This window comes from Ornithorhynchus anatinus, unplaced genomic scaffold (genome assembly GCF_004115215.2).
Source record: "Ornithorhynchus anatinus isolate Pmale09 unplaced genomic scaffold, mOrnAna1.pri.v4 scaffold_344_arrow_ctg1, whole genome shotgun sequence".
Taxonomy (NCBI): domain Eukaryota; kingdom Metazoa; phylum Chordata; class Mammalia; order Monotremata; family Ornithorhynchidae; genus Ornithorhynchus; species Ornithorhynchus anatinus.
The window spans coordinates 516,181-521,956 of record NW_024396779.1 but is presented as its reverse complement, the minus strand read 5'-3'; positions in this window follow the sequence as shown (position 1 = coordinate 521,956).

The following is a 5,776-nucleotide window of genomic DNA, read 5'->3' as shown; positions in this document are numbered from 1 at the left end:
ATGGGGCAAAGTGAGGCAAGACCACCAGGGCCGGGCTTGGGGAAGTGGCCATTCAAAGGTGAGGGTTCGAATGTAACCTCTCCCTACTGACACATGACTTGACGGGCATTCCTCCAAAGGGCACTTTTTTGCATGAGGTTATTTCCAGCAACGGCTCCCGATCTCACCATGATCCTTCCTTCCTCTCAGCCTCCGACCACCTGTCTTTCATCAGTTCCGAGGGCCTGAACTTGATCGAGCAGAGAGCCAGTCTCCCTCCCCAGGAGGAGGCCGAGGGCAGCCCTTCCCTCAGGCAGAGGGAGAAAAAGGCTGATCCCTTCAGGTCTGCCCTGGGTCTCTGGGAAATCCTTAATTGAGTGGGATGGGGATCATCAATCTGAATCTATCCTCACTCTGGGCCTCTGATCCCATTCCTCTCAGGTCTGCCCTTTTCCCACCTCCCTTACCTTCTCCTTTTCACCCCAAAACTTACTATGCCAGTCTGTAGCTCACTCTTCTCCACTTCTTCCCTCAGTTTCCCACCAACTTCAGGCCCTGCCCTGATCAATCAATCAATCCATCTTACTTTTTGAGATCAATCAATCCATCTTACTTATTGAGCGCTTACTATGTGCAGAGCCCGGAAATAACCACCTGGGAGAGTACAATGTAACAGAGTTGGTAGACACACTTTCTGCTCACAATGAGCATCCTGTCTTAGTCTTCCCTTTCCCACACCTCCCGGCCAGGGCTCAAAGGCTCTAGGGCCATACGTGGGGAGTGGACTCAACATGTCCAAGACTAAGCTCCTTATCTTCCCTCCCAAACCCTGTACTCCCCCTGACTTCCCTTCACTGTGGACGGCATTACCATCCTTCCCATCTCACAGGCTGCAACCTTGGTGTCATCCTTGACTCTGCTTTCTCATTCACCCCACACATCCAATCCATCACCAACACCTGCCCGTCTCACCTTCACAATATTGCTAAGATCTGCCCTTTCCTCTCCATCCAAACTGCTACCATGCTGGTACAAGCTCACATAATATCCCGACTGGATTATTGTGTCAGCCTCGTCTCTGATCTCCCATCCTTCTGTCTCTCCCCATTCCAGTCTATTCTTCATTCCACTGCCCGGATCATCTTCCTACAAAAACGCTCTGGGCATGTCACTCCCCTCCTCATAAACCTCCAGTGGTTGCCTATCAACCTCCACACGAAACAAAAACTTCTCACTCTGGGTGTCAAGGCTCTACATCACCTTACCCCCTCCTACCTCTCCTCCCTTCTCTCTTTAGTGCCCATTTTATAGATGAGGGAACTGAGGCACAGAGAAGTGAAGTAACTTGCCCAAAGTCACACAGCAGAGCCATAATTAGAACTCACATCCCAGGTGTCTCTCCAGTATGCCATGCTATGCTATGCTTCTTTTCAGTAATGGCGTAGAATGTGCAGAGTTAATCACTGGACTGAATGAAGAGGGCAGGGGTTGGGGTGTGTATGTCAAACTTCTGGTCCACTTGAATAAATTAGTTTCACTGGTAGGTTTTCAAGATGGGAAAAGATGGGAGAGACAAAGTCAAAAGGTAGACTGGACATAAACAATGGGAGATTTCCCAAGCAGGTGCTGAAATTGGGACACTAAAAACAAGGAGGGCAGAGGAAAGTTTTATGGACATGGTGAAACAAAGCTTCAGACAGTGCTCCATCTCTTGTGAATGCTAGGAGGCAACTGCAACCAATCAGTCGATCTATCTATCATATATATTGAGCACTTACTGTAGAGTATAAGCCAGCAAGAAATCTGGTTGAGAAGCAGCTTGGTCTAGTGATAGAACATGGGGCTGAGGCTGGCTCCTTCCAATGTCTGCTGCGAGATCCCAAGATCAGTTCACTTATCTGTGCCTCAGTTCCCTCATCTGTAAAGTGGGAATTAAGACTGCGAGCCTCATCCAACTTCACAACCAAGTATCTACCTTAGTACAGTGCCTGGCACATAATCAGCGCTTAACAAACTTTAAAAAGTAAAAAAAAGAATCAAATCAGGATGTCCAGTGTATCTTTTTGAGTCTCAGAGTGCCAGGCTAATCTCATATCAAGATTCAGACAAAGTCCAAAATGTACAGGTCAAGAGTAGTATCTCACTTTTTTTATGGCTGAAGATCCATCAATCAGTTGCATTTCTTTAGTGCTTGGTGTGTTCAGAGCACTGTGTGTAAGTGCTTGGGAGAGTACGGTATATTAGAGTTGGCAGACATGTCTCCTGCCCACAATGAGCTTAAAGTCTAGAGGGGGAGGCAGACTTTAATATAAATAAATTATAGATATAGAGATGCGTGCTGTGGGGCTGAAGGTGGAATGAATAAAGGGTGCAAATCCAAGTACAAGGGTGATGTAGAAGGGAGTGGGCTGAGAGGAAATGAGGCTTTAATCAGGGAAGACCTCTTGGAGGAGAACTCCTCATCTTTCCACACAAATCCTCTCTTCCTCCCCATCTTTTCCGTCAGTGAAGAAAATCCTCCCGATCTCACTCCTGCAACTTGGGCATTGGCCTCCATTCATCCCTCTCATACAACCTACATATTCAATCTGTCACCAAATTCTGTCAGTTCTACCTTCAGAGTATTGCTAAAATCCTCCCTTTCTTCTCCATCCAAATTGTTACTACACTGATCCAAGCACTTATCCTACCCAGCCTCGACTACTGCAGCAGCCCCCCTCCTCCGCCCCCCCACCCCCCCGAGCTCCGGGCCTCTTGTCTCTGCCATATCCAGTCCATACTTCACTCTGCTGCATGGATCATGTTTCTAAAAAAAACTTTCAGTCAATGTCTCCCCACTCTTCAAGAACTTTCAGTAGTTGTCCACGTACTTCCGCATCGAATAGAAAATCCTTACCATCAGCTTAAAAGTGCTCCATCAGCTGACACCTTCCTACCTCATCTCCCTGATCTACTACTATAACCCAGCCCACACACTCCATTTCTCTAGCAGCAGCTTACTCATCGTGCCCTGATCTCATCTAATCTCTTTGCTGACCTCTTTCCAATATCCCCCCTCTGGCCTGGACATCCCCCCATCCCCCATATGTGCCAGACCACCATTCGCTCCACCTTCAAAGTCTTACTAAAGTCACATCATCCTCCAAGAGGCCTTCCCTGAGTGAGCCCTCTTTTCTCCAACACCCTCTCCCTTTTGCATTATCTATGCATTTGGATCAGTAACCTTTAGGCATTTGGTGTTCACCCCATGCTTGGCCCCACACCACTTGGGTATATATCTATAAATTGTTTATTTACATTAATTTCTGTGTCTCCTTCTAGACGGTAAGCTCGCTGTGGGCAGGGAACGTTTGCCAACTTTGTTGTATTGTACTCTCCCAAATGCTTAGTATGCATTCAATAAATTCCACTGATGATGATGAAGATGATAATTTATCTTATCTCCATTTCACAGATGAGGAGCCCAAGGCCCAGGGAAGTTAAATGACTTGGTCAAATCACACAGTAGGCCAGTGGTACTCAACCCTGAGTCTTGCCTCTTATTCCAATGCTCTGTCCATTAGGCCACATTGCCTCCCTGAAACTTTTTCACCAAATCCCAAGGTGGGGTGGGGGTGGAGACTCACTGAGGCCTTTAGGTAGTAGATAGGTTCAAATGAAACAAAAGCCAATCACTTTTGCACCCAGAGGATGGTGGTGAAGTATCGGGGTCTTCCTTAACTCCCCCCGATGAAGCTTTTCTTATCTGTCAGAGCCTCCGCTTTTTATGGTCAAAGTTGGTTCATCTTGAGGGTCCCTGCTAGCGTATGTCAAAATTGAACCTGTAATTCACTGCTTCTATTACATGATGGTTGTACTCCAGGAGAGCAGAACACCCTCCTTCCTCATATCCGACAGACAATTAGTCTCCCCACCATTCAAAGACTTGGGAGAAGGAGCATGGCTCAGTGGAAAGAGCATGGGCTTTGGAGTCAGAGGTCATGGGTTCAAATCCCAGCTCTGCCACTTGTCAGCTGTGTGGCTGTGGGCAAGTGACTTAACTTTTCTGTGCCTCAGTTACCTCATCTGTAAAATGGGGATTAAGACTGTGAGCCCCACGTGGGACAACCTGATTCCCCTGTGTCTACCCCAGCGTTTAGAACAGTGCTCTGCAGATAGTAGGCACTTAACAAATACCAACATTATTATTATTATTATTATTATTACTGAAGGCACATCTCCTCCAAGAGGCCTTCCCTGACTAAATCCTCCTTTCCTCTTCTCCCATTCCCTTCTGTGTCATCCCGATTTGCTCCCTTTATTCATCACCCTTCCCAGCGCTATAGCACTTATGTCCAGATCTGTAATTAATGTATATTTATGTCTGTCTCCTCCTCTAGACTGTAAGCTCATTGGGGGTAAGGAATGTGTCTGTTCATTGTTACATTGTACTCTCCCAAGCGCTTAATACAGTCCTCTGCACACAGTAAGCATTCAATAATTACGATTAATTGACTGATTAGTGAAGCCCCCAGGGTTCAGCGAGACAGTCCTGTTGCCAGGGTGCTGGGACAGAAGAAGCAGGAAGAAAAGAAGAAGAAGAAGAAAGAATAGAAGAAGAAAAAGGAGGAAGAATAGAAGAAGAAAGAGGAGGAAGAATAGAAGAAGAAGGAGGAAGTTGAAGAAGGAGGAGAAGGAGGAGAAGGAGAAGAAAACGAAGAAGAAGAAACCATTGAGAGTTAAATTCACCTATGAATGCATACAAGACTGACAGTTTTGGTGGCACCATGCACACAAGGAGGCTGACCCCTATTTTTTTTAATGATACTTATTAAATGCTTACTATATGTCAAGCACTGTACTAAGGTAGAAGCAATCTAATCAGGTGGAACATAGTCCCTGTCCCATATGGGTCTCACATTCTGAGGAGGAGGAAGTAGGATTTAATTCTCATTTTCAAGATGAGGAAACTAAGGCCCAGAGAAAGTACGTGACATGTCTGAGGTCACACAGCTGAAAAGTGGCAGAGCTGGGACTAGAACCCAGGTCCTTCTAATGCCCAAGCCAGTGCTCTATCCACTAGATCATGCTGCTTCCCTTGTTTTGTTCCACTTAATATCTGCATTGTCTCTCACTCTTTATGGAGCTTCAGCTTGAAAAGGGCCATTCCTTTCTTGACTTCAATGTGCTATGTTGGTCTTTCTGCAATAAGTGACTTCCAGTTTTGAGCTGGGATGTAGACTTGTCTGAGGCTTTACCATTTTTTTATGGTATTTGAAAAGTGCTTACTGTGTGCCAGGCACTGTACTAAGATTCAGTCCATGTCTCATGGCTCACAGTCTTATAGATGAGGCAACTGAGGTCCAAAGAAGTTAGGTGGCTTGTTCAAGTTCACCCAGCAGAGAAACAACAGAGCCAGGATTAGAACCCAGGCCATTCTGATTCCCAGGACCAGGCTTTATCCAGTAGGCCATGCTGCCTCTCATCCTTTACCTTACTGTGGCCTTGAAATAATAATGTTGGTATTTGTTAAGCACTTACTATGTGCAGAGCACTGTTCTAAGCACTGGGGTAGATACAGGGTAATCAGGTTGTCCCACGTGAGGCTCACAGTCCTAATCCCCATTTTACAGATGAGGTAACTGAGGCAGAGAGAAGTGAAGTGACTTGCCCACAGCCACACAGCTGACAAGTGGCAGAGTGGAATTCGAACTCATGACCTCTGTCTCCCAAGACCGGGCTCTTTCCACTGAGCAACGCTGCTTCTCTATTGCTTCCTCTGCCCTTCTTGCTTCTGATTTTCCAATTTCAGCTCTCC